The 10646-nt window shown below is 38.4% G+C and overlaps 1 protein-coding gene across 4 annotated transcripts in view; it reads right to left on the reverse strand.

Annotated features, from left to right (window-relative positions):
- Positions 1 to 10646, reverse strand: part of arhgap32b (Rho GTPase activating protein 32b) — a 95639-nt gene that overhangs the window by 60054 nt on the left and 24939 nt on the right. The gene's annotated exons all lie outside the window — the stretch shown is intronic.

Here is a 10646-nt window from a genome sequence, read left to right on the forward strand (position 1 = left end):
TTATGTGTCAGAAAGTGGATGGGTGGCTCAGTGGGCTAGGTGAAGGGCTGACACTCAGGAGCCCTGGGTTCGATTCCCAGGGTTGTCCACTGATCCCAACCCAGATTGGGTCCTTAAACAAGACCCTTGACGCTGCTGCCTAACTGGGTCCCTGTGCCCCTCAAGTACAGGGTTGTGTCAGGAAGGGCATCCGGCGTAAAAACTCTGCCAGATCACTGATGCCAAACAGTTGGTGCTGTTACGCTGTGGCGACCCCGAAAGGGATAAGCCGAAAGTGAACTACTTAAGTTATGTGTCAAAAAAAAAACAAAATGACAAATGAGCACAGATGTAAGTTGGAGACAGTTTGCTGTCAGCGTAAAAAAGTCAAATGTTGCTAAAATTACAAAAATACATCAAACCAACCACAAGCAAGATAATCTGAATTACAGCACAATAAGCACAAGAGCTTAACAACACAGAGAATCACTCGAGCTTCTTCACTTTTAATAAAAATAACTATTTCAAAAAAGAGCAGCAGGTGATAAATGATAAAAAAACAACAACTAAGAAGATGATACACACCAAACATCTGCATCACGTTCTGCATCTCCTCCCCAGGAGAGAACCTCGCCTCAATCTACAGATGCAGAAAGTGGAAATCATTCTTTCATCATGAATGGAGCCACAGAGGTCCACAACCAGTGCTGCCACTAACGATTATTTTAATACTCTACTAATCACCGATTATTTTTTTTTCGATTAGTTGACTAATCGGGTCATGCACAAACTGGATGTTAAGCATATATCTTAACCATGATTAGCTTTAGACTAACTAAAAACTAGATATATAGCATTATCTGTGATAATCCTAGAGTGAATGCTGTAAGCTGAATTTGGCTGCTAAAGATGCTGAAATTGATAGGTATAAACACTGAAGTTGATAGCTGAAAAAGCTGAAGCTGATAGCCAGCTAAAATATTAGCTAAATGCCAAATTAGTCAAAACAGCTAGCATGTAAGTGAAGTATTAGCTAAACTCCAAAATAGCCTAAAAAAAAGCCTTAATGCCAAAATAGTCCATAAAGATAGCAGAATACCATTTTAACTTTCAACTTTACTACACTCTGACTCCATATAATATGAAATTAACGACTAATCGATTATTAAATTGGTTGTCGACTACTTTGATAGTCGATCAGTCGTCTATTATTCGACTAATCGTGGCAGCTCTATCCCACACGCAGCTTATGAAACCCTCTTCTCTCAGACCTGCTGGAATGACCAGCACAGACTTTTGGAGAATCAATCTGATCCGCGGAGTTCATCGTCCTAAACATCTGAGGTAGAACACAGAAGGACAACCGTACGGCAGGAGTAGGCCATGAGAGCTTTTGTTCTGGTCAGTGTTTCTGTCAAAGGTTGGCAGATGCAGTCAGACATTTACCTGTGGAAGACTCACAGGTGTTCAGCCATGCTGAGAGGAGCCGCTTTGGCTCTTCCTGATTAGCCAAATTTGCAACACCTTTTTTGAGTAGCATCAGTTATGCTTCTCTCTCAATGTAAAGAAGAAACTGGTGGAAGCAACTCAATTTTAGAATATAGATCTCATCTACATGAATGTCCGAAATCAAGCATTAAAACTTCTGGACTCTGTATAATATGCTTCATAAACTGTGAGCCTCACTCTCACCACTGGTAATATATCAAAATATTTTGCACTTTCTTCCTTCCCTTATATCAAACCAAGAGAAACCAGACAGTATTCTTTAAGATCGCACGAATCTTGCTACTGACAGTATCAAGGGTTCAGACAGAAGCTGGGAAAGTGGTTCTTCAGTATTCTGCACCGACATCGTGGAACAATCTCCGAAACTACTTGAAGTTGAAGGAACTGGTTCCTACAGGCCAGTTTTAGATTATGCTCAAAAATCGGAAATGAGAAGCCCAGTTTTTGAATGTTTTAAATAGTTTTATGCATTTTATTGTTGATTGTCCCTTGGTGGATATGTGTTTGAATGACTCCTTCTTCACCCCAGGGCTCCTTTGAAAAAGAGATTTTTAATGTCAGTAGGAATTCCCTAGTTAAATAAAGGTAAAAAAAAAGAGAAACTGAAAGTTGTTCGTGCTCAGGTTTGAGCAGTTTCTGTTGGTGGGTTTGATGTCAGAAGGTGTCCCATGTGAAGAACCTCAGCTCCTGAACAATCCTCTACACACCAGGGAAAATATGGGACAAATGTCAGGGGGGTCTGTCCTACAGTTCAAACCTGAAACCGAAGGACTGCTGAAGTCACCCCGAGGGGGTTGTTGTTGCTAATGTCAGGTTAGCAGCAAAACACACACAGACAGTAAACCAGAGCAGTCTTTTTTAGGCCCAAGGAGAAATCTGCCCTCTATCCTCAAACACAGGAGGGGCTGGACCAAGAGGAGGGGTCAGGGGGTCCAAGAGCAAGAGCCTCATTGCACAAAACTCTGCATCATTTGATAAAAAGCCTTAGTGATCGTGTCGGAATCTGAGGGGAAAAAACAACTGTTGATTTTTCTCTCTTGGAAGACGGCTACACTGACAACATGAAAACCATTGTTGAGGCAACCCCCCCTTCTAATGGGGGGTGGGGGCAAGAAGTTGAACTGGATTCACCCTATGACAAATATTTGTCTGTAAGACATAAATTGCTCAGTCCACCTTAAGACATTGAAACGAGCAGACCGTCCATTCAAGAATCGAGGAAATGTTCTCCTGTTCACATAAACACAGAGCCTGACTTTAGGCCTCCGTATAATCACAAACAGTTCACTGGGAAGTCAAAGCCATCAAAAATGTAAAAGATAATAAATATATAAATAAAAAAACAGAGCAATAGCAGTGTTGGTTAAAAAAAAAAGATACTAACTAGATGATGTTGTATAGAATTGATCAGCAAGTAAAAAATAGATTTATGAGTCGCTGTTGTTCCCAAACTCTTCCATGTTGTTCTGATAGAGCTGACAGTCGACTGTGGAATGATTAGGGAATTTCACAACTGGGTTTGTTGCACAGATGACATCCTATGATAGTTCCACGCTGGATTTTACTGAACTCCTGAGAGCAGAACATTCTTTCACAAATGTTTGTAAAAACAGTCTGGATGCCTTACTGCTCGATTTTAAACACCTGTGGCCAGGTCATGTGATTAAGACACCTTATTCTGATCATTTATATGAACGAGGGAATACTTGTGGTAAAATAGTGTATGATAACCCTTTTTTAAAAACATAACTTCAAACAATACCTGAATAAATTATTATTAATCACCTTTTTACCACAGAGAACAAAACAATGTAAAAGACCAAAAACGTCAGATTTTCATGTTTGAAGGATTTCTGTTTTTGTTAATTAAAATTAATAGTACCAGTTAGAAACAAAATTCAGTTAAAAGGTATTTATAGTCTCAAATGTCAAATGAATGATTGACATCTTGATTGAATCTATGTAGGTAATCCTTTATGTCTCGATGTGTGGAGATGCACGTATGAGAGATACATGACAGTAAAAGCCATGGAACTGTGAACAGAAACATTTAGGACAAAAGAACATGCCACCTTAAGAAGGGCTCCATGTTTTTTAAAGTACTATTAGTTGTCACACACCTGAGGAGGGGGAATTTGTTCTCAGCATTTAACATGGGGGAGTGGTGAGCTGCAGACACAGATGCACTCTGGAACCATTTGGTGATTTAACTCCCCGATCCAACCTCTTAACACCGAGTGTCAAGCAGGGAGGCACTCGTCCCCATGTTTAGACTCTTTGGTCTGTATATCTGAACTCACGACCTTTAGTCTCAACCACAAGGCTGGAGGGAGAAACAGTGTCAGAAAATCCTTTTTAAAATATGAAGCTCACCTACTGACACCTTAAAGTCCCAGTCCACTCATCTTTTGATCCACTATAAAATCATTCCCAGCTGTCTTTTAATTATGATTATGCTGTTTTTACACAAAACTAAAATAACTGTTGCTATTAAGGACATACTAGTTCATTAAAAATTAGCCTACCAGTTGTGGGCAGGACCATTGGCGCCGTTCCCGTCACCCATGACTGATCTTTCTGTTCATACACTCTCCTGGTATCTTACAGGACGTCACACCACCATCCTAACCTAGTCGTCTACAGGTGGATACATCAGAATGGAGCAGAGCACGGAGCTCGTGTCCCACCCAACAATTATTCTGTTTATTTTTTTTCAAACAACATTTTTTGCCCACTCCTGATTCACAATTTGAATAAAGAAATACTCAGAAATGCAGCATTAATCTTAATTTTATCTATACATGTCCTCCACCATGAGAACACGTTAAAGGCACCATTTTCATCGGAGTGGGTCGTTATAACAGTGGAGAGCACTGTGTGGTTGCTCTGATCTTTGGAGGTTTATCATCATCTTCTGACAATAGCATTACATTATAAAAATTGACTGAATTTGAGGTGAAAACAGAATTTAGATTATCCTTTACATTGTTCTGAAAGATCAAAGAGAGGAGAAGAAAATGACAAAATAAAATCCATGAGCAGGTTTTAAGATTATATCTGTGCAGATGCATTTGAATAAATAAAGTGTTTTTTTAACCCAGCCCCAGCTCTGGCTCCTGGATGACACGCCACTTGTTGTCTCGTCAGCATTGGACGGCAGGCTAATGTATGCAAAGCAGCTGCTGCCATGGTAACCCCAGCACAGGATTGAGACCCAGTTCAAGACTGGATGAATATATCAGGGCAGGTGAAGCGGCTGAGCATCTGTCCCTGAAACCCAACACTCATATCAGAAGAGCCCAGAAGGATGCAATCATAGTAATCCAGCAGAGAGATAAATCCTCAAACAGCATCTTTAGGGGGAGGGGGGACGTACCTAGAGGAGGTGGGGGCAGGTGCGGCTCTGGGGAGTGTTTGATTACGTAAAAGTTGAACAGAAGCAGAAGGAAAAACCGTATTTCAACTAGAAACCTTTCGTACGTGGGTGCAGAATATTGGCTGATGAAAAGGCTGAAGACATTTGATAAACCCTAACATGGCTGAAGAAATGGAAACGTGCAAAAAAGAACCTGAAAGAGGAAAAAAAGATAAATGATCCTCTTCGTTCCTGTTCAGACATGGTTCATGATCAGCAAACTACAGCAGGTCCTGACAGGAGATGGCTCCATTACTGATCACTATCGTGGGATTAGATAAATGCACCTACTCCCTTTCATGTAATTAATCAAACCATCTGACAGTCATTATGTCGAATGGATTCAATATGTTATGTAATGTAAGTTTAAGTGTCTATTTGTGATTTTGTAATTAAAATTGAGTCATTTCCAAGTGTTTGTGGATGTCTTAATGCAGTGGTGACAAACTCAATCACACAAGGGGTCAAAATCCAAACAGATCTTAGGTCGCGGGCCGAACAGGATAAATGTTTATAGAACACTCTGAAACTAAAATTTTAAAACCTTTAAATGTAACTTTTTAACATAATTATGAACTACATATATAGCATTACATGTGATAGCTGAAGATGCTGAAGTTGATAGCTGAAAACATTGAAGCTGATAGCCAGATAAAATATTAGCTAAATGTCAAATTACCCTAATATACAGAAAAAAAGAAAAACCTTAGGTTAGCCAAAACAGCTAGCATGTAGCTGAATCTAACTTGTATCATTTGGACAAAAAATATTTTTATGGAGAGTAAAACAGTGAAAGTTATTTAAGGTTTAAGTTGATTTATTCTGGAATAATATTCCTGCATTTTTATTTTTTTAATTTATGTTAAAAAATTACGGTTTTAAAGTTTTACAAATTGGCATTCTTCTAGCTTTTTGGACTATTTTGGCATTTACTAAGATTTTTAGGCTATTTTGGAGTTAAGCTAATATTTCAGCTACATGGTAGCTGTTTTTGATCATCTACGTTTTTTCTTTTAGTCTTTTTAGGCTAATTTGGCATTTAGCTAATATTTTAGCTGGCTACCAGCTTCAGCATTTTCAGCTATTAACTTCAGAGTTTTCAGCTATCAATTTCAGCATCTTCAGTGGCCAAACTCAGCTTACAACATTCACACTAGCATTATCACAGGTAATGCTATATATCTAGTTCAAAACTATGTTTAAAAAGTTACGATTTTAAAGTTTTAAAAATTTGGTTTCCTGCCTCTTTTCTCCTTCAGAATCTACTAGAATGACATTGATCGTGTTAATGGTTGAAACGTTACATTATGTTAAAGATAAAATTGATTCATCGATCTGAATCGATTTAAGCTTAATAGATCAATAATCGATCCATAAAAGTAGAACTGGATCTAACTTATGAAGCTAAAGTCTGCTAGCTTGATGCTAACGTATAATGGGATTTGCCATATGACACCTAATGCTAACGCTCGGTCAACCTAAACATTAATTGATGACTAAATAAATATCTTTAGAAACTGACAGGCAGGAATTTTCAAAACTCTTTTAAAGGGTTAGTAATGGGGTTGTGGGTCATTTTCGGTGTTAACTGTATTTCACCTTATATTTATCATTTCCAAATGTTTTGGCGTGTTTTAAGCAAGAAATATTGAAATAAAACGGCATTTTTGAGGCCAAATTTGGCAAACCTGTCTCTTCCGGGTGAAAAGCTCCGTTTTGGTCACGTGGTGCGTGTGACGTCAAAGGGGTCAACATAGCAAGATGGCTTCTCCTTTGGGTGTCGGAGCTAGCGATAGCGGCGATATTTCAAGGTCCACAATTCTGTCTTCAGACTCAGATTGTGGAAACATTTGTTCTGAAAGTGACGCTGATTCAGAGGCGCCGGGTGTTTGTGGTTTGAGGACTGTAAAGCCCTATCAATTTGAGCCGGCAGCGCGGAAAGTAGGAGCTCACTATTTGGCAATGACACTGACAGTGACGCTGAGAATGCCGATGAAACCGAAAGCTGTCCGTTTATCAGAGCCATGCTCGAAGCTGGAAGACGTGGAGCATCTCGTGAAGCTTTATTTACAGATCGGAACCTTTTGGCGACTCTAAATCAAATCATCAATGACGCTGACTATCCGGGTCGGTAATGCAGAGTTTCATATGCAAAATAAAGAGCTTAGAGACATGTTTGCAGGACCGTCCGCCACTTTATTATTATTTATTTATTTATTCACTTATTTAATCACTTTATTCACATACCCAGAAGCTCTTTCACCACCTTACTGCATGTCTCTGACATGCGCAGAAACCAAAGGAGAATGTAAACAGTGCTCCGTACGCCCCGTTCTCCACATGAATCGTCCCGTTTCAACACACAACAACAACAGGGGATGACAACAGTCTGTCACGTTAGCTAAGTACACTGAAAATTCCGAAAACGATTCCTCTTCAGATGAAAGCATCACACAGAAATGAATGAGATCTGATCTTTCACGGAGGAAGAAATGACTGGTGGACCGCTGCGAGTGTCGATGGTTTCATCAACGGATCTGCAGAGATCCTGCAAGCCACCATCAATGATTAATAAACTGCAAACCAAACAAAGAAACTTCCAAACATGTGCAATGTTTTAAACATTCAGTTTACCTGTTGAAATCAGAAGCTTTTCACAGTTTAGTCGGTCTGGTTCTGCTCACAGTGTTCATTCACAATAGGCTCATTTCGATTGTAAATCTCGTAAATTTACGACTTTAAAAATCATCATTTTATTTTTATTTTTTTTTGTGGCCCTAATACTCCGTCGGACCATAACACCGATGTTTATAGAATTCAACTTTGCCGCAGCGCACACACATACATGTATCTGCAGACACCCTGGGTCCGCCTGCATTCTGCTGCTGGCGCTGTCTCACTCACATGACGTCAACGCGTCACGTGACCCAAATCGAGCCGTTTCTGAAGCAGGGCGAAATGCGAGTGTGATTTGTCGTTGATTTTGTCAAATTTTACAAAAACCTGCGTTTGTCAACGGTAATTATTTGTTATTTTGATACATTAGAACATATGGAATATATCTGGATACGCATTTTAGCTTTGTCCCAGCCAATTACTAACCCTTTAAGGAAATAGTTTTTAAAGTAACTGTTTGTCTAAAGCATAGTTTTTGCTCATTCTTTCTTCTTCTGGAATAAGGTGTAATGCTATACCGTGATCGCCACCTAGTGGTCAAACTGAAACACTCCAGGAGAGGCAGAACAATTGATGGAGTTTCTCCATTTGAGAATCATTGTAACACTGTACAGTATTAACAAACTCATTATAGTTTCACTAATACATTCAACAGTTTGTGAAGTTTAACGGATTAATAAGAATATCTTCAAAACATAGATAATTAATTTATTTGTAAACAAAAGCTTAAATTCAAAATTGAATTGAATATAAATTAATTTTTTTTTTTTTTTAAGTAAGAACAGAATCAAATCGATCCAGTCTCTGGTGAATCAAATCGATTCTGGAAATGATTGGCGATACTTTGCCCTATTTAATAAACGGACTCTCAGAACCAGAGTGTCATTCTGTCTGAGGTTTGGAGCTCTGGAGAAGAAATGGTTTTCTGCAGAGTATGTGAATGTTTTACAGGCTTATCAGGAGCCTACAGAAAGGCAGCAGCTGAACTCTAACCCTAACCTGGGACAGAATGAATGTCCTTCCCGTTTTGGCAACACTGAGGGGTCATTTTTGTCAATCTTAAATAAATAACAAAATATAAATCAACAAAAAACATAAAGTCCAGAGAGCTCTAATTTACTGAGCAATTCAAAAAATATTGAACACGATGTTCTTTTTGCTACCATAATTCAAATCTAGATATATCATTCCACAGTTTACCAAAACAGCAAGACACTAGAAGAAACAGTGTGATTTTATAGTTTCCTTTAACTTGTTTGGGTAAATTTGATCATTTTAAAGACTGAAATGAAGCAGAAAAGATATAGAGATAATCTATGAATGAAGAAACAAGGCTAAGGAACTGATTCAGTTAGACTTAGTTATTTTTTAAACTTTTGCTTCATTATCTGGACAAAAACAGGGAAAAAGAGGTAAACTTTTCCTCAAAATTATGCTTCTTTTAACTTTTCATGACAATCACCTTTCTCAAAAAGGATCTAGATCAGAGCACAGTGTATGCGCACCTTGCGTCCCTTGCACTGAAGCTGTTACCATGACAACGTGACGCACTGCGTATTAAATAGTCCACTTAAAAAAATAATAATTTAAACTCAAAACAGGCATGTAACAGTACTGAAGTTCTAATGATGTATTGAATATTTATATTGTTCTTAAATGACCACGGTATGAGCGAGGTAAATTCTCCTCCATGTGTGCATAACACGGAAGTAACCATCAGACGCAAAAATGAGATGAAGAAAAATAAAATGATGAATTAATTCGAATTAATTAATCATCATTAACACAATACAGTGAAAGCCCTACTGTGAACATATGAAGAAGGGCAACATTGAATGGACATGCAGGAGCCCCCCTCCCCATTCTGAATGTAGTAGTTCTGGTCCGGGAAGCCCGGATAGAGAGAGTCCATCCTGTCCCTGAAGACGCTCCTCTGGTGGTGGACTGTGAACGTCTGCTGTTCTGCATAATCTTTGCTTTTCAGAAGACACTAAGAACCTGAAGAACTGCAGAGATCAGTTGAAATAGAGCTAAGAGCTCCCTATCACACACCATAAACATCTAAATGATGGAATAACAGGTCATGTTTGAGAAAAAAAACCCCAAAAGTTATGTGTCAAAGTCAAGGCCCATGGCCGGATCCGGCCCGCCGGGTAATTCTATCCGGCCCTCCAGATCATTTTATTTTATTGTTATTAATGGCACGGTGTTATCTTGTGCTTATTTCTGATTTTTTTTAACTTTTTTTTTTTAATTTAGATTTTTATGGAGATTAAAATATTGAAAGTTATTTAAGATTTAAGTTGATTTATTCTGACATAATATTCCTTTTATTATTCATAATAATGTTAAAAAGTTACAGTTTTAAAGTTTTAAAAATAGACATTCTGCTAGCTTTTTGGACCATTTTGGCATTTACTAAGATTTTTAGACTATTTTGGAGTTAAGCTAATATTTCAGCTACATGCTAGCTGTTTTGGCTAATTTAGGCTTATTTCAGTTTTTAGAATATTTTGAAGTTTGGCTATTTTTTTCAGCTACATGCGAGCTGTTTTGGCTAACATAATTTTTTTTTTTTGCCTTTTTAGGCTTATTTGGCATTTGGTTAATATTTCACCTGGCTATCAATTTCAGCATCTTCAGCGGCCAAATTCAGCTTACAGCATTCACATTAGCATTCACAGGTAATGCTATATATGTAGTTCATAATTATGTTAAAAAGTTACTGTTTTAAAGTTTTAAAAATTTAGTTCTAGAGTGTTCAATAAATGTTAATCTTGTTCAGCCCATGAACTACGGTGTGTTTTGGATTTTGGCCCCTGTACGATTGAGTTTGACACCCCTGCAATAAGTGATCTGACCAAAACATCGATGACTCCTCTGTTCAAGTGCATCTGCTGAAGACCGAATGCAAGCGCATATAGAAAATGACCCTGAAGCACAGGAGCAGGAACCAGCTGGAGGACTGCACCTGCAGATGATTGGCGCATTTAAGTACCAACGAAAGTGTGGTAAAAAAAAAAAAGAAAACGAAAAGGACAGGACAACCCCAACCTTGATGTGACCT

The sequence above is a fragment of the Oryzias melastigma genome, unplaced genomic scaffold (genome assembly GCF_002922805.2).
Source record: "Oryzias melastigma strain HK-1 unplaced genomic scaffold, ASM292280v2 sc00216, whole genome shotgun sequence".
In the NCBI taxonomy this organism is placed as follows: domain Eukaryota; kingdom Metazoa; phylum Chordata; class Actinopteri; order Beloniformes; family Adrianichthyidae; genus Oryzias; species Oryzias melastigma.